Source organism: Orbicella faveolata, unplaced genomic scaffold (assembly GCF_042242905.1).
Source record: "Orbicella faveolata isolate gen_17 unplaced genomic scaffold, um_ofav_v1 contig_14, whole genome shotgun sequence".
Taxonomy (NCBI): Eukaryota; Metazoa; Cnidaria; class Anthozoa; order Scleractinia; family Merulinidae; genus Orbicella; species Orbicella faveolata.
Window position 1 is genome coordinate 7,407,080 of NW_028301541.1, and position 18,601 is coordinate 7,425,680.

General features: G+C 39.8%; 1 pseudogene across 1 annotated transcript; it reads left to right on the forward strand.

Moving 5' to 3' along the window:
* The first annotated feature begins 1,261 nt into the window (after nucleotides 1-1,261).
* Nucleotides 1,262-17,652, forward strand: LOC110062337 (N-acetyl-beta-glucosaminyl-glycoprotein 4-beta-N-acetylgalactosaminyltransferase 1-like; annotated as a pseudogene). The gene is made up of 8 exons (XR_016206541.1): nucleotides 1,262-1,346; nucleotides 1,867-2,386; nucleotides 9,082-9,599; nucleotides 10,849-10,993; nucleotides 11,678-13,913; nucleotides 15,286-15,424; nucleotides 16,332-16,400; nucleotides 16,892-17,652. The product of XR_016206541.1 is annotated as an N-acetyl-beta-glucosaminyl-glycoprotein 4-beta-N-acetylgalactosaminyltransferase 1-like (transcript).
* Nucleotides 17,653-18,601: the final 949 nt, after the last annotated feature.

Genomic DNA, 18,601 nt, shown 5'->3' on the forward strand with positions numbered 1-18,601 from the left:
GGCATTTCGTAAGGTTCTTATGTCGCCTGTCGGAATTTCGTCTTAGGGGAATTGTGTCAGGGAATTCGACCTTGTTCAATTGAGACGAAATTATACACGTGCATAATACATCATAATACCTTTGTTTATTAAAAAACTGACAATACGAGGACAAACATCAAGAGAACAAAAATCAATCAAAGTTTGACTGAAAAAGTGGTCTGTTCTAGCCATATTTTGCCAAAAAAAAAAATAATAATGATAATGATAATAATAAGATAATTTGAAAACCGAGGCCAGAGTGACTTTCAGTTTTTGTAGGTGCAGTTTATTCAACCTCGATCCATGGCTAGACTGGTAATGATCCCAATAAATAACGAATCGATGTGACACTGCCAGTTAAAAGTGAATGCCTTGTATCAAATTTGACATGATCGTAGTGTAGAGAATATTAAAACATCAGGTGAAGTCACTGAAGACACAACAGCAATGGAGTAATAATAGCGTATATTTGGGTCCGTCTATGCTATTATTTGAAAAGCTCTACTCAGAGGTCCAATCGGTCTGGGCGAATGACACTCCTTCCAGATGATGTACACAAGGACATTCAGCCAAAGACCACGTCTGCTTGGCTTTCATCTTCGGAGTCAAGGTCGCTGGTCTCCTCGCAACTTCCTTTGTCTGTCAGAAAATTTTCCACTTCATTTTGATGTCTAAGAAATGTCTCGCACGACATCTCCGTCAGTTTGACAAAGTTGTCTCCTCTTTGAAAATGTCCTATATCCACTTTACCTGCTATAGCATCTCGGTGAATTAGTGCTTTTCCGTTCAATGTAAAAAGGAGAAAATCTTCAAATGAGGGAACAAATAACTGAACATCACAAAAGTTAGTTTGTTCCTCGTCGCTTATGTCAGCTTCAACAGTTCCAACAAGGAAGGGCCCTTTGTTGAAAGTTCCACGAATGTATGTGATCACGTTTCACTATCAACACACTATTGGCTTCGAATAAAATGTTTGCCACAGCATCAGGCTCAGGCTGCGTCTCTGTGTTCCTAGAACCAACAGATGCGGCGAGGTCATCAGTAGCGGAGAAATCTAAAGGCCTTGGTTGAGGATCTGGTGTTGAGTATGCAGACAATGGAAGAGTGCCGACATTGTCTTTGGTACCCTGGCTCCGGACGGTTAGTTGACGAGCTGGTTTACCAAAGCTGTCCCTCCAGTCTCTCATTAACTTCTGATCATCTTTTGCCATTTCTACTGATGATGGAACAGAAGACAAGGATGGCAGGTCTCGAAACGGGAGTTTCATATCATCTGGTACTTAATAATAAGAGTGCGGGAAGTGTAGTAGACAAAGCCACTGTCAGTGAGTTGCTTCAATGACTCGCGAATGGTGGGCGCAAATAGATATGCAAACTCCAAGGCAGTCGGCATGTCGTTTCTAGAGCGCATTTGGCTGAAAAAGTTTTCCACAACAAGTGTCAAGATGGCGACCAGTTTGCCAAGCTGTCGAACTCAGGGTTGACCTCTTTCAGAAAATCTCTCAATGAACATAATGACTCTCTGAGAGTTTCAACGCTACGTTAACTTTTTGATGATATTGTTCCTTGAGGTCCCTTAGTTGCCGCTTCTCGTCCCACTTTCTCTTTTCTCATCTACCCAAAAATCAACTGCCGAACTAGATAACTGGGAATGATATAAGACATACAAGAGCAGTAACCTCGACGACTAGTAACATCCCTCTAATTTTCATTGACGTCTTCATTATTTTAATCTGAACTCACCTGGTCTCTCTCTTCTTTCTGACTTTTCGCACTTTTTTTTTCCTTCTTGTGCTTTTTGACCTTTTTGTGTTTGCCCATGTTGATGCCGTCAGTGACCGTCAGTGACCAGTCCTGACCACATCTCGAAGGAAATCGTTCTTCGCGCCGGGAAGAAATATTACATCGAGTCTTTGAATAAGCAAGGTTCTGGCACTGTCCACCCCTTTGCTGTTTATTGGTCTTACAGGAATTCGTCATTTGAAGTCATTTCCTCGGCGTTCTTGTCAAATTATTCTGGGGCTGGCAATCACAAATCAATTCCCCTTCACGCGGGCAAAAAACGAAACACGTCACTTGAGAGCGAGAGTAATTTATACTATTTTCATCGACTTCCCGTTATCAACAAGAAAGACTATATGAATCTGCTTCCGACATGTCCTTACAGCCCAAGTTTTTTAGTGCGACACAAACTTAAGCGGTTTGAGGGTGTTTCGCTGACAATACGATCACATGTGTTTCCACAAGATGACACAGACATGATTAAAAGCGATTACAGATCAAGCTGGCCTAAACCTAATCAACTTGCTGATTTGAACAGAATTCAGTCAGTCGTGGAAAGGTTTGTGCACTCCTTGCGGTCTAGGTAAGTTTAGCAATTAACTTAGAAACCTCAGTACATCACAATAAAACCACACCACGTAATGAAGTTATTACACAACATCATGGTAAAAACACGTCACGTCGGGACTACATTACAAGACATAATGAAGAAACCACAAAACATAATGAAGTAACTACAACACATAATGAAGAAACCACACCAAACGGACTGACGAAGTCTGCTTTAGATGACAACTAATTTTCTATTTTAAAGAAATGCAGATCAAAGTTCGATTGTTTAGTTTTTGAGATGCTGTTCGCTAAGCTTCATTAAGCAACTGGATGCTGCGTTAAATAAGGGGTGGCGAATGGTAAAATCCGAGACTTGCCGAGACGCCGAGACCGTTGTTTAAAAATTCGAGACCGAGACCTTAACGATTTCGGAAAATCCGAGCCCGAGACTCAGTGCAGAGAAAACCGAGCCCGAGACCTTAATTATGCAAAACTCCGAGCCCGAGACGTGAGATTCATGGGGTCTTGGTCGCTTGAAACTGAATCTCATTTAGGGAACTGGTCAAAACTATTATACAATCAATAACTTGTAGTTTACCTTATTACATGAAATTTTCGCGACACGTTAATTTCGCGAATTTCGCGATTTAAAAAAATGCTTCATGTTTATAAGTGCGACGTACGTGTTGCAGTTTTCGAGACTTGATGACCTCCAAAACATTGGCTTCGATCGATTGAAAATCGTACTGTTTGGACCTGTATTTTTGAAGCTGCGAGAACAAGGTGGAAGGAAACATTTCATACAATTACCGATTTCACATTGTCACACGTTTTAAGTCGTAACTCCAAATAACCAATGTAAATTGTTCTCAAAGTTTGCAGTGAAATTCGTCGGATAAGCGAAAAGGATGTGTTCCCTAAGCGGTCCGCAGATAATGTTCCGCGATCATATTTTCGACGCTATTGCACAGAATCTCTGTCGCACTGCTGATTTCCAAACCTTCGAAAAACTCTGTGAGTCTAACAATTTTGTTATGATGTAATTCTAAAGGATTAATTTTCTACTTTTATCTAAATCGAAAGAGAAATAAGTGCTGGTTAGCGGCGTATAGTTGCGACCTAATTACATATCAGTTAATACGCTTCTTGAACATGATCGGATCACACAACTTTGCCGGTTATGTTATAAATACTGCGGGATTGTAAGATATAGGTTTTCGGTGGTATTTCTAAAAATTTCTGGTTAGCTTTAGGCAGAAAATTTATGAAAATAGCGTTCGAAAGTCTGCGGAACAAATTCCAGTGAGAATTCTTTAATGGTTCTCACAGATTCAGTTCGCTTGTTTCGGTTCGACAAAATCAACCGTCGTTTACGTCTTTATTGTACCATTAGCCGATCATCGTCAGTAAATTGTACAGTATATCTTTCTTTAAATCTGGAATATTACTGCAACAGCCGATAGCACCTCTGGAAGGCGTTTCTGCGCGCTTTTCGAATGTGTATTGCACAATCCTGAAGGAAATGAGAGGACGTGAGATATCGAACCTTCCTGGGTAGATGTCACAAGAGCCGCTGGACCCATTCTCCTCAAACTCGGTCGTGAAACAAAATGGCGGTGTTTTGGAGCTATTTTCGAGATTTCGTCGGGGCACAGAAAATCGAGGATTTCACGGAATCGAAAAATTTTTTCGCAGAACTATTTCAAATAACAAGTACATTCGTTTTAGCGAAAAAAAAATTTGGGGGTTAGGTGCACTTTAAGTGACGCGAAAATTAAATGTCGCGAAATTAACATGACGCGAAAATTAAGTGACTCACATTAAATCAATAATTAAATTGCGACTTATTACCATTACACACGTTTATGACAATCATTTTGAACTATTCTGTGGTAATCTTCTGGTCCTCTTCATCACTACTTCTTTCCGCCTCCACTCCAGTAGCACTTCTTTTGTACAATCCTCAAACTGTCCATTTACTGGCTCCTTAGAGTGCTGTTCCACTAGTTGCTTAAACCTTTCAATTACTTCAACGTTCTTGGTAGATGCCTCCATTCTTACCGTCGCCCCTGGAAAAGAAGTGCTACCGCCTGTTGATCCGTTTCAAGACATTTACGCAAACAGTTAAACAGCATCAGTCGTGAAACTAAACGGCAACAGTTTCTCCTTGGAGCCTGCAGAAAGGAATATTTAATGTACATGGATAATGAGGTCAACTGACCACTAAAAACGTGACTTGAATATTCAAGTCACGTTAAGTCAAATTAAGGTGTCGCGAAATTAATGTGTCGCGAAAATTTCATGTAATAAGGTATTTGAACTACCAAAATAGCAGTCACAGATAAACGTCAACTATTTAGTTATGCAGTAGGGTATCTAAAAGTTAATAATGCTGCGGCACATTCTATTGATAGTGACATATTTTACGCAGTGATTCATCTACAACTTCATACATGATGACACATGGATAGCGAGGTATGACAAGGGATCGTGACAAAAAAGCGCATAGTGATCTGACCCATGTTTGAACATAAAAAGATACACATCAATCTCCCCTTTACCAGATCGCGGAAATCGAAAGATGTGGAAGTTGTAGGAACAGAAATCTAACTTATAAATTCTGTATTGATACGTATTAAATGTCTCAAGAATGTTGACAGACTGTGTCGAGGACGCGTCCATCGCGATGTGTGAAAATGCTAAAGCTTTAGCTTAAATTCATGTTTGGATGAAAAGGAATAGATCGCAGCATATATGAAATTAGCGTGTTCTACGGTTTTCGTTTGTTTTACTTATTCTGCAAGCTTTAGGAGCGACGATTTCTCTTCATTTAAGAATTCGGCCAAATAGGCGAGACTGCTAAGAAATGACATACTAAGTTTAAAATTAAGATGTCACAATTAATCGTCCAGATTTACAAACTGTCACATACTGCATGCATTAAGAACAAAAGCAAGAGTTGTGAAAGCAGGCACAATCTCCTTCACATCGTTTTACAGGTAAATCAGAGCAAAACACAACCACTAATCTTTCTCACTGGAATCCACGCGAAAAGGCGCCCTCCTGTAGTTCGTGGGGGCGCAACGCACTCTGGTAAAAAGTGGCGCAGTGCATTCTGGTTAAATGCGATGCATTCTGGTAAAAAGTGATGAATTCGAGAATTTGGATCCCCTTTTATATATTCTTCTTAAATCCTGTTTATGTTGCTGCTCGCTCGCTACGCTCGCTCCGCAGTAATTAACATTTCGACCTTTTTATGGCCTATCACGACCCGACTTTCAGCTACTTTCGAGGTCACGCGCTGTCATCAACTTCCGGTCAGCTAGCTTCAAACATCTCATAGCTTCTCATCGGCGATCATCCGTTAGTCTCTCGAGCTTACTACGCGATCTAACTTCAGCTGCTAAATATTGTTTGACCTTCCGTACTGGTTGATATAACACGTTATGGACGAGGAGAGGGTGGAGGACAAGAAACGGCGAAAAAGCAAATGTAAGTATATTGTTAACTTTGTAATTATTCATACATGATTATTCATGAAGACGCCCGGGCTTATTATTCTCGTGTCTCCAGAAAAAAACGATGTATCTTGACTAGCTCTTGCTATTTGTAAGCATCGATTAAGTAGGTCTACATATGCATTTGCTTGTGTGTTTGAAAGGCTTTTACTCTGAAACTGTATTAGCTTGTATTTTAACCGCGCAATGGAAGACTCATGAAGCATCATAGTGACCGGCTGTCATGGCGTGAACAAATTCGCCGACAACTTATTTTCTTACACAGGCCACCTGTGTGAGTAACCTAGTAAAACGATAATTTCGACCGCGAAATGGATAAAAACCTAGGCTCAATACTGGAACAAGTTTGACTAGTGTTTGTAAGCTTTTGTAGACGAGCAGGCAGCACCACTGAAAATAAGCAGATGGCTGCGAAAAGACTGCATCGTTTGTTCAACCGACAGGTCTGTGTGCTGAGGGAAGCTCGCCGTGTGTAAAATGTGGTATAAAAGTAAAGTACTTCACGTGTCAAGTGGCTGAACATGTAAGGACGAGGTGTTCGACGCATGTTAACCCCTACTGAGCATTTTGTAAAGTTCCCTGACAGTTGGCAGGTACCCATTTATACTCCTGGGTAGACAGAGGGACTGTGAAAGGGGCGATCTGCACCGTTTACAAGGTTCTTTATAATTGGCCAAACGAAACAATAAAAAAATTAACAACAGGTTAACAACACAAACAATACCCCTAGCCCAAAGAACAAAGGAGTAGCAGATTGACAAGAATGAATCAAAATAGAGGTTCTAAAGAGGTGCAGGTCAACTGCTGTGAAAGTAAAGTGTTTAGCTTGCTCTAGAAGGCGACATGGCGCACGACTCACGAATGTGAAGAAACTTACCACAAAGGACGAGGAGAACAAAACGTTGGATTACCAAACACATCGTAGGAACACTACGTAATGTAAGTAAAGTAAATTAAAGTAAGCATGCAGTTAGTCGTTTTCTTTAAGACGTCTTATTTAGAGGTTATATCTACATTTGTATTTTCTGCGACCTCCAGAAGTTCTCCAGGTGACATAGTGCTCCTTTATTGCAAAGACCATTACAGTAAAATATTGTGTTTGTTTTGCGAAACGGTATTCTACAATAGCTTAGAATACACCGTCTTAGACACGCCGGTATATTCTAGACTACAATCGCACGTCCTTATGCTAACCATTTATAAAATCTAAATCGAGTTACTTGAATTATTTGACTTAACTGGCTAAAAATACAGTCCACCGACCATGTTTTCGTGCGAAAGCGTGCGCATAGTTATTGTCAGCGGAAACCTGATCAAATGAGTGTGCGCGCGGACTGAGTGAATATAATAAGAGAAGCAAAGGTAAAGAAAAGTAAAAGTTCCGTATTTGCAGCCGTTTGCGTAAACGCCATGCTTAATCTCAGCAACACTGACTCTGCTCGCCCAACGCGATACCTCCCCGGAGAACCTCTACTAAAAAAGCAAATCCGAGACTCCGAGACCCTGCGAAAAAAATTCGAGACTCCGAGACCGAAAGAAACACATGAAAAACGAGACTTCGTGACTCGTCAGAAAAGCTTCCGAGATTTCGAGATCAGGTCAAAAATTTCCGAGATCCACGATTTTCTGGGTACCATTCGCCACCCCTTAAATACACAGAAAGACTCAATTCATGCCAAACGTTTTACGGTGAGTAGTATACATACAAGCTGTGTCTGACACTGACGCTACTAAAACGTTAGAAGAACGTTTATAGCTACTTATACAAAGACGTTTCGACCGAACAACTTCGATCTTCGTCGCTTTAAAAAGCCAACTGACATTACGGGCTATGAAAGTGAAGAATGACCATCGCAGTAAATTTTCCAATTTAAGCAACTGGAAAGAAGAATGAAAAAATCAGGGCTTCAACGGGATTCGAACCCGTGACCTCTGCGATACCGGTGCAATGCTCTACCAACGGAGCCTGATTTTTTCAGGTTTCTTCTTTCCAATTGCTTAAATTGGAAAATTTACTGCAATGATCATTCTTCACTTTCATCTACTACCGCAGTTCAAATATGAATTATTTCATATATACTTCACAATTCTGCGCCTACCACGCTAGCGAAATGTAACGAGCGAATGCTGAGCGACATAACAAATCACGCGAGTGACTTTTAAATACTCGTAATGTGGATATGTTCGTTGCCCGCATTTCGGTTTCTCTGAGAATACCAGGCCTCGAAAAAAAGTCTCTTATGATAATCACGAGCCTTGTCGACCACAGTGGCGTGATCAAAGTCTATGTCATGGTCAAACTGAACCGTTTTACGTGACCCTTTGCGTGCAAATATTTTATTGTATTATAATTATTATTGTTATTATCATTATCGTTATCGTCATCGTTATCGTTATCATTATCATTATTATTTGTACTTCTCACTTGCTTAACCTATATATGTCGCGAGTGTGGCCATGGCCTTCGGTTGAATAAACAGGAAAAAAAAAAAAGAAAAAAAAACCGTGAGAAAACTCAAGTTTATTCGCGCGTTTCCAGCCATAGAATGAAACTTCTACGTCCCAGTTTGGGCCTGTGTAGCAGCTCAATGATATGTATGGTTGTCACAGACATCATTTTTTAAAATTCCCTGACTTTTCGCTGATAAAAATAAGATTTCCTTGACCAAATCAATACAAAATGTCGGACCTAGTAGCGGCTTCTGGCCTCAACTTACAGCCTTCATTTCTATTCGTTCATTAAGACTAATAAGCCTTCAATGGTATTAGATTAGCCGAGTTAAACTATTTCAATTTTCCCTGACTCAAAATAAAATTCCCTGACTTTTCTCTGACCTTGAGGAATATTTTTCCCTGACCATTTTTTCCCTGACCATATGGACCTCGACTCGGTCTCGGTCCATAAACACGCAAAAAATCGAGGCCAATATCCAGCCATCTTGACCGAACAAGCTTGCTCAATAAAGGAGTTATTATATGGATAAAGAACCCTATTTTCTTGTGGGACACAGCTGGCAAGGTAGCTCCATCTTGCCCGCTCGGGTAGCCAATCACAGCGCAGGATTTGATTCATCCTGCCCATGCACGGAGCTACCCATATAATAAGTTTAGTTACCTCATGCGTCTCTGTTTTTTTAATTAATTACTTCATATGTCTATTTGTCTCGGTTTTTTTGTTTTTGTAAGATTCATTTTTGTGTGATTTCAGGAACTATTCTTTGAAAAAAGTCCACAAAGTGATCCTTAAGCCAGACCCCAAGAAAGGCGATCGTTTCTTGCTGAACCTCGAACTCGGTTTACATAACACCAATCAATCATTTCGACTTTCAGAACACGCGTATCAGAATAAGGCAAATGACTCTTTGTGTCTTCCTGAGGGAATGGACTGGAATAACAACGCTACGGTGTACTTCATTCTCCCTGTCAAGGATCAAGGAAACTGGGTACATTATTTTATTAATCAGCTGATTGATGCCAGCTTATTAACCGGTGATACGAACTTTCATGTCATAATTGTTGATTTTGAAAGTAAAGATACTGATATGGGCAAGGCGTTTAACACATCTCTTCTCAGCAGTAGACATACTATTGTTTCATTAACGGGTAAATTCTATAAGACTCGCTCTAAACAAGGCCGTTGAACAAGTTCCAAGTGGGCATGACATAGTGTTCCTGTTTGATCTGCATATTGATGTTCCCGCAGACATTATGGACAGTGTTCGAATGGTATGTACTTCATGTATGTGGATCATTAGTATAGGTAATCATACGGTTTCGAGTTCAATTTGGAATCAATTTGCACAAGTGAGTTTTCAAAAAAGCTGAAATTGCACGAGCCGCTTCGGCGAGTGCAGTTTCAGCTTTTTGAAAAACTCACAAGTGCAAATTGATTCCAAATTGAACGAGAAAAACCGTATGATTACTTGTTAATAATATAAACATGAAAAAATTTACGTGGAGGAAGTGCTGGAAGACCTTTCTTAAAGCCATTTTTTCTCATTCCAGAAAACTTTTTTCAAAGTTTCCGCACAGAATTTTCCTCATCATTTTACGTAATATCATTGGCTTCGAAAATTTCCTGTTGTCTTTCAGCCAATCATAATCCAGAATTGCAATGTGTAATTTGCACTGGTGTTACACTTTTTGCACCAGTGTTAAACTTTTTGCACTAGTGTTACACTTAAACTGCACTGCTCTCAGCCAATCAGAATCGAGTAATTTTTTCATCTATATTACTATAGAGCAAATTTATCTTCGCATGGTGTGTCGATTAGAAATAATTAGCCCTTTAACTCCCAACATCTGATTAGGAATTGTCCCTTCTAGCTTCCACACATTTCCTTGTAAATTAGTTTAGAGAATATGGGTTTATATCAAGAAAACACGCTTAAGCTGAATAGTTTATCTATTCTTATCACCTGTTTGCTGGACATTGTATTGATATTGTAAAGAGAATTTACGCGACTTGTTTCTATTCTTGAACTGACGGGCAAAACTTCCTCCAATCAATGCCAAAATTGATGTCATTAGAGCGGTTTTCAATTGAGTGTCGTAAACCAAAACCAAACCAATAACTTACCAATTAGACTAATCAGCCAATCTCAAATCGTAGCAAACCCAAAACGAAAGTCATTGCCTGGTAACTTTCGACACTCAATTAAAAACCCCTCTAGAGCGTAGAAGCAAACCATCTAAGGTTGACGCGACCCTCCCTCCCGTTTTCAATTTAGTGTGGAAAGTAATCAGGCTATGACGTCAAATGAGAAGTTGCCGCTGGAAACCGAGCCAGTTGCACGTGACAACAAGACAAGTTGAACTTTAAATCCTGGTCACCAAACTTTCGCCGCGCCTTACTCAACTAATAATCGTAGTAGTAGTTGATGCACAAGACGATGATGGGTGCTGTATACTAAGGCCATGGTATTTTCTCTCACTGTTTTCTATAATTCTAACCAAAAACGCAACTATTTCTTAGAACACCATTGCAGGTCGCATGGTTTATTTCCCTGTAGTGGGCCGTTTGGCCTGTGATAGCTATTCCACGGAACATCGAGGCTTTTGGCAATTAGATGGCTATGGAATTCTGTCGATTTATAAAGCAGACTGGAACAGATTTGGTGGTGAGTGGAACTTGTCTCCGTCCATAATATATGACGTCACTCCCACTGAATATTTTTGTGGGTGCTGGTGGACAAGCTTACTTTTATGGACCACAAGAGATATGGAGGAATTTAGCCCCGGAGGGGCGGGGGGGGGGGGGGCTCTCATATTTAAAGGTCGGGGATGCTCATCGTCTCGCTTAGGGGTGTAAATCAAAGTTTTTGGTCTCATTTAGGGTGTTTAGGACAAAACTCCACTATTTTAGCTGTCAGAGTATCTTAAAGGGTTCACTCGAAGAAATGACAGTAAAAACAACGCTCTCATTTCCGATTTTAAGCTCGATTTCCGCCGCTCTCCCGAGTCCGGTCTACTAGCGCGGACTCCTTTCCCGAACAGCGGCTGATAATGGAGCCTACTCCGTTTTCAGTGTTATCCTTTAGGGATCTTTTAGGCGTCAAATAAAGCTCGAGCCACGCCCAGTGTGGACTCCTATAGGGGTTCAATTCAAATTTTCCGACGAGCATCCCCGACCTTTTCATGACGGAGTCCCCCTGAGGGCATTTAATCATGGATGTAGCACACTTTATAGACTGCAGTATAATAAGCACTGAGACAGTAACACTAAACCAGTGGCTTCCTATTTACACTGAATTTCCCTTTCCCTTTCTTTGTTTCTCTCAATCACTGTCTCTTTACATCGCTAGGAATGAATACAAAAGACTTCCAACACAAGTGGGGCGGGGAAGACTGGGATCTACTAGACCGCGTACTTATGTTACCGATAGAGGTGGAACGAATCAGACATCCGGGACTTTATCATCATCATCACTCCAAGCAAAAAATGTGGAATTAGAGTGTGATAATCTTGGATACTGAAGAAGACGTTGACAACGCGATTCACAGCTTCATCCCGTGATACTGCAGATTCTAAGTATCGTGTTTGCTTTGGCCTAGTTTGGCATACACTACGCCTTCACTACATGAAAAAACGACAACTTTAAAGTTCAAAAGCCAAGGCAACTATAGTGATCCATTGTGTGGTACACTGCCTTCACTAAAACGGCATGCAACCAAAAGACTTTGGAAAATGATGGCACCATGCATGGTCCCATGAAGCATTTTGCTCTAACGAGACGCAGTTCCTGCACTGCTGAAATCTAGTGTAATTTATAAAATAGCTGAGATACTACGCGCGCTCTCATTGGTCGATAGGTGTGTTTAGATGAGAGTATGTAAACAAGATTGTGACGTTTCAGATTCGCGCGTATTTTTGAGAATTATTTTACAAAAGCAATTGCGCACTTTTTCCATGTTTACATAGCCTCATCTAAACACTCGGGGGTTGGGAGAAATCTCGAACGTTATGCAAACCCTTGAATACGTCTCGGATTTGCATAATTATCTCGAATTCTCCCAACTCTCCTCGTGTTTAGATGAGGCTATGTAAACACGGAAAAAGTGCTCTATTGCTTAACTATAAACTTTTTGTTGTGGCTGTTTACAACAATACATGGGTAAAACAGACCGGTCGTTAGCTCTTAGGTTTCTCAAACAAGAAACCAGGCCATGACTGTAAAAACACCTCAGCAATTGTAACAGCTTTCATAAAGTAGTTATCTTGTACAAATGACCTGCCGGGAATTGCTACAAATCAAAGCCTCTGGAGAGTTAGATCTTCTTCTGTGATTACATCATATTATATCATTTCTTGTTTGTGCTCCTCATTAGCCTTGATATATAAGCTGTCTACTTGGCTCAGTATGCCTCTGAAATAGGCCGAAAGATTGGAAACCTTTCCTCATTGGTAACAAACCAAAAATTTTCATCAATTATTTTCCTTTAAACTGATTTCTAATTCGCGTCCCACGGGTTAGAGTTTTTAGCTCTATGGGCTTTAGGCTCATTTGCAGACAGCTTTTCGAGTATCTGATTGATTTGGGGCACTCCTTTTTGGAGAAATTTGCCCTTGCAATTATTCTCATTTAGCAGACATGATTGTGCATGATTATGAAAGTGACTCTGCGATGTCGAAGATGATAGGCAGCGTCCACACTACTTCGGAGGAATTTGAAAACGGAACTTTATTTCTACGGTTAGGCCTACCATCCACACTAATCCCTGACGAAAATGGAGCTTTTCAAAAACTAAAGGAATTTCAAAACGCCGTCTTTGCGCTTTAGTGCACGGCACGAAAAATTGGATTTACTCTAAATTTGATCCTGATCAAAGTCGAAGTCAAATATGATCATAGCTTTGATCCAAACTTTGACGCGCGTCAAATGTGTGTCAAAAATGTCATGGCTTTGCCGATACATTTGATCCATGACAAAGAGGAGGGCAAATGTGATCTTAACTTTGACTCCACCTTTGACACGCGTAAAAGGGGGAGTCAAATATCTTATGGATTTGCCATACATTTGATCCCTGCCAAAGGCGAGGTCAAACATGTCAATAACTTTGACTACAGTTTTGACGTGCGTTAAAGGCGTTCAAAGACACCACGGCTTTGCATACCTTTGATCTCTTATGTCAAAGGCGTTCAAAGGCGGCATGGCTTTGTACAACTTTGATCCTACGTCATGTCATGTCAAAGGCGAGGTCAAATATGGCCATATCTTGCGACTCCGCTTTTAACGCCCTAATAACCTGCGTTTTCGTATTTTTTTTTCTGTTTTAACGATAAAATGAAAGCTTGCTTTTTTGCCAATGTGTATTTTTTTAATAAAAAAGTTTTCACTTGACCTGGAGGTGGCACAAGGAAACAACTCGAAAACAGCGGGAAAACGCGGCTGCCAGAGGCTTCCCGCATTTTCTGGCCAATCAGAATAAAGGGAATAAAGGTCAAGGAAGTCGGCTGTGAGGAAAGCAGACATTTTTCTTCATTTAGCTTCATTATGGCGGCTTTGGTGAAATTTTCGTTGTGTTTTGGACCAGGAAAAGGTAAGTCTTTGAATTTCGTTCATTTTTTTTCAATGTTCAGAGAATAACGGAGTTGAAAAAGTAAATTAAACGCAGCAATGGCTACATAAAGAGCTGTGAATTGCGTATATTTATGGCAAGACAGATCCTCGGCAGCGAAAACAATTTGGTCGAAGATTAATTGCACTTGACTGAATCACAGTTGATCGGCAAAGCTCTTCGTTAAGAAAGACCAAACTTTATTTTCAATTCACATATACTTATTTACAAAAGTTGACAAACATAATTTTTTTTTCTCACTCAGTCAAGTCTTGTGCATTAAATTGAAGTGTCTGTCATAGCATAGATTTTAGCATGATCATTGCTTGAAATAAACGTAACTTAAGAATTAAGCTTAAACTTAACTCTATTTACGTATAAATTGTTGTGCACAATGCCTCTGGTAATTTCTGAGCTTAAACAATTCCCTTGAAAGAAAGCTCATGTCAATATAAAGGAAATTTGCATTGAAGGAAAAACTCAGTCGCGGCCATGCATGACAGTCCATCACGACCTGACTTAATTTTCATATTCATTATGCCATTAAAAGAGTTGTTGACTCTGAAAATTTAATCTATGGATAAGTTTCTGCTTTTGTCTCTAGTTACCATTCTATTGGAAAAAAGCTCTGTTTGTTACCACAGTTGAAATTATGATGATATTTGTTCATTAATGTTGATAAATGACTTCACTGGGTTGAATTTAACAAATTGCATGTGGTTTAGTGTGGTCTGTACTCTTATCGACAATGATATGCATCATCACAGTGGTCAAAATGTTGTGGAGTAAAAACATGTTTTGATATTTGTTGTATCAGGCTTGTGGATCAATCATTTGGAACTCCACTATCTCCTGCCCAACCCCCCCCCCCCACCCCGAACCTGCCAGGCATTTGACATTTTGAACTGTCTCCAGGGCTAAGAATGGTGTCATACCAGGTGATCAAATGCACCTACCCTGTGACATTTGCAAAACTGAGTAATAGAAATGTAGATTGAGTGTCAACCGAGGTGTCGATGGAGTGTTGATTGAAAAGCAATCGGGTGTTGATAGAGTGTCAATTTAGAGGATCGATCAAGGGTATCGATCGACACTCGACCACGGATGCCTTTAGTACATGTAATCCAGCTTATCTTTAGTAGGTGAAATTGTTACAATGTTTGATAAAAAATCAAACTTGCCATTAGTTGCAAATTAAAAAGCTGACCCCATAATAATATTATTACGTGACCTCTCTGGACAATACCAGTAGTTTTAGAGTTTCATGTCTTGGTCTTTTGAGCAGTAGACAATTAAATGCCAATAAATATGTGACCAGTGGAAATTTGCTGATGAAGGTTGTTTTATCCTTCAGCTAGCCACTCTAGAAGAACTGAAGAAATTAATAATAAATTCTGGGAGAGGATACAATATACAACTCTGTAGTTCATAGTCAACTCAGATGCAGTTAAATCATGCAATGCTCCAAAGTGTGCAAACATCAGAACATTTTGGTAAGTAAAAGGCTGGAATATTCATTTGTTATTTCTATATTTTGTAGCATAGACCATCTTATAATTTCTTCAGCCACAACTTTTAACATCTTTTTCCAGCAAAGAAAGGATATAAATAGATTTTGAAAACCTGGCTATAGCTTATTAATATTATTTTAATTGATCATTTTTATTACAGTCTCACTCTGTAAAAAAAAAGTTGTTTCTTTTTGGTTCATTTAAGGGCAAGTGAGGAAATGTTGTCTTTCTTAAGGGACAAATACATCAACTGGCTCACCTGGATGAAAATTAAGTAATTAAAATGTTATTGAAAACATGCAAGGGGTGGGAATCTTTTTGGTAAATGAATCAAAGTTGCAGAATGTTGCAAACCAGTCTCAGGAAATGTTGGTTTTTGACTGGTAAAAGCTGAGTTTTGAATCTAAATTTTGAGTGGTTGTCTGCAATATCGACTGTTTTGGTTTGGCCATCAGGTTTCCAAACCAAATTTTTCCAAGCAAAATTAATAATATGGTTAATTCATAACTATTGATGGGATCAGTAGAGAATTTAAGGCATAGAGGATTTGATAATAACTTAGTAAAAGTAAATTGACAAAGACATTTATTTGCTTTTAGTCAATTGAAAATTTTGTTGGCAAATTTGACTGGATAATGATGATAAATGAGACGCGGCTGCACTGGGAATCATAGTGGTTGTATTCATCATCTTGGACTGGATTTTTGTTTCAATGAATGAGCCATGCGATTCCATGCAGGCATGTCTCATGTTAAATTATTTAATTTCAGGAATTTTTTTCAGTGGAAAAAAGTGTACAAGTAGTTGCTAACTGTTTACTAATCAAATGTGCAATTATTTTGATATGTTTATATGCTCCTTTTCACATATGATCTACAATGAAAATAAGGAAAAAGATTACACTACTGAACATGAAGAGATCTGTGGAAATTACACAGGAACAGCAATATTCCCAAAGGTGTGTGTATTCCTCATTTCTTGTCACAGTTTATGTCAGATTTGTTGATTTTTAGATTGCTATTCTGCTTTGTTGTAAGAGGTCTGTAAGATGTCTTTAAGAGACAGGCAGACAGATGGACTGGTAAACTGGCTCTAGGCTTTTTGTTTATTTGTGCCAAGCTGTACACTTTTAAAATGACCCCAAGTCTTTGTTCTCTTATGAAATTCTAGCTGGGGATAACCCTTGTTCAGCTGGTGAAATTAGCTTGTTAAACTGGCTCTTAATGACATACCTGTGTGACCAAATCTCTGAGTAGAGTGGAGAGAAATACAAAAAAAGGCTACTATTGACAGAAGCACAAACTATTCGGAGGAGGAGTAATGATCTGATTGGTCACGTTTTATTAATGTGATATTAGCAAAAACTATAGGCAAACTTTAAGGAATAGAATGCCAAGATTCACCCTTAATATTCATTTCCAACGTTTTTGTCTGTTTGCTTCTGTTTAGACAAATGCGGACAAGCAGTGGTCGACAGGATGGACTTATCCAGTGAAGATGCATTGATTAATTTCGTCAACGCCTTAGACTTTGTCAAAATGTGTCTTCCCTAGAAATCATGGGGATTTAGTTGGCATTGACCCCCAACAAGGCAGTTTAACCACTTTGATGAGAAAGAAGTGGAAAACACTGTATTCCATTCCACTTATAATGCAAGAATGAGCAAGTGCAAGAAGCAGAAAAGGAGAACTGTCAAAACATAAGGAGTTCCATGCAACGGACTGTACGTGCCATCTGGAAAGGACGCTTATACACTAGTTGACTTTTGTGCGAAGTTTGCTATATCTTTCCCGAAATTTTGCGGTTGTCTTCCCTATTGTCTAGTCTGGTCTAGTAAATTTAAGGAACTGAGAATTTAGCCATAGTACTTCAATGTTAGATAAATGCACTTTGTACCATGGAAGATTTGTTGACTGTTGTTTTCACGATAGACAGAACAATGTTTTCCTTATGATCAGTCTCATTACGTGTAGTTTGAAACCAAGCCTGTAACGTGGCTTTTTGAAACCTGAAGCCCAAAACATTTATGTAAGGTACTTGAAGGTATTTACTCTTGATAAAAACGGGGAAAAAATTGAAACTGAGATGAAATTGAACATATTTATTTTCTTAAAATTAGGCGCAATGACCTTTCCAGGCCGCTTTCCCGTTAACATTTGTCAATAGTTTGGTACAAAATAACCTTATTAAAGCTGATATATTCTTCAAAACTTGTCAGACATAAATCAAGAGTACGGATCTAATTGCATCTTTCGTATGCGGAGCTACAAAGCTAGTGTAGCAAGCAGAAAAAAGCGTATACGATGTGGATCGCGCGAAACGTGATCAACGGTCGCGCAGCGCGAAAGAGGAGCGCGAGCGCGGAACGCGCAGAGTACCTTTGACAAACCTTTGGCCTGCGTCACAGGCATCTTCGACCACGTCTTTAGCAAACCTTTGACTCGAATCGCAGACAAATTTGATTACACTTTTGACCCGCCTTTGACAGTGTGCAAAGGCGTATCAAAGGATCACCTTTAACCCTAAAAACACAGGCGTTCAAAGGTGAGTAAAAACGGCCTTTCACGCCTTTGATTTGGTGGTAAAGGTTTATTCACAGATGATCTTTGATTCGCGTCACAGATCGTCAAAAGCGTGCAAAGGCGACCTTTACAAAACCTTTAACAACACATTTGACGCGCGGTAAAGGCGATTTTTCGTGCCGTGGTGTGGACCGAAAACATTTTGAAAACGGAGCTTTGCGCAAACGATAACGTTACGATAATCACGTGATTTCCCTGCCGGAGTTTTCCCCAAACACAAATCCAAAATTCCCGGCGCTGTGCGGGCGGAAAACATTTGATGCGTTTTCTGAGTGAAGCCTCCGTATTCCATTTTTCCGCCGTAGTGTGCGGAACGAGGTCTAAGGATCTCCAATGTGCTGTTTATATAACAGCATGTGGAATAAGGCTACGACTCAGCACCATTGAAAGGCTTGGGTGGCGGTTCAGAGGAATCACTATACAGTACGTTAGGCTCTCATTCCTCCGCCCCCCCCCCCCCCCCGCGGGGGGGAAGGTACCCTCTTATATGGACTATACAGATATGTGCAGCTCCAAAGGGTATGTTTTTTTAGCCGTTTTGGCCATAAATAGGGTATCGATTTTGACCCTTTTGGTC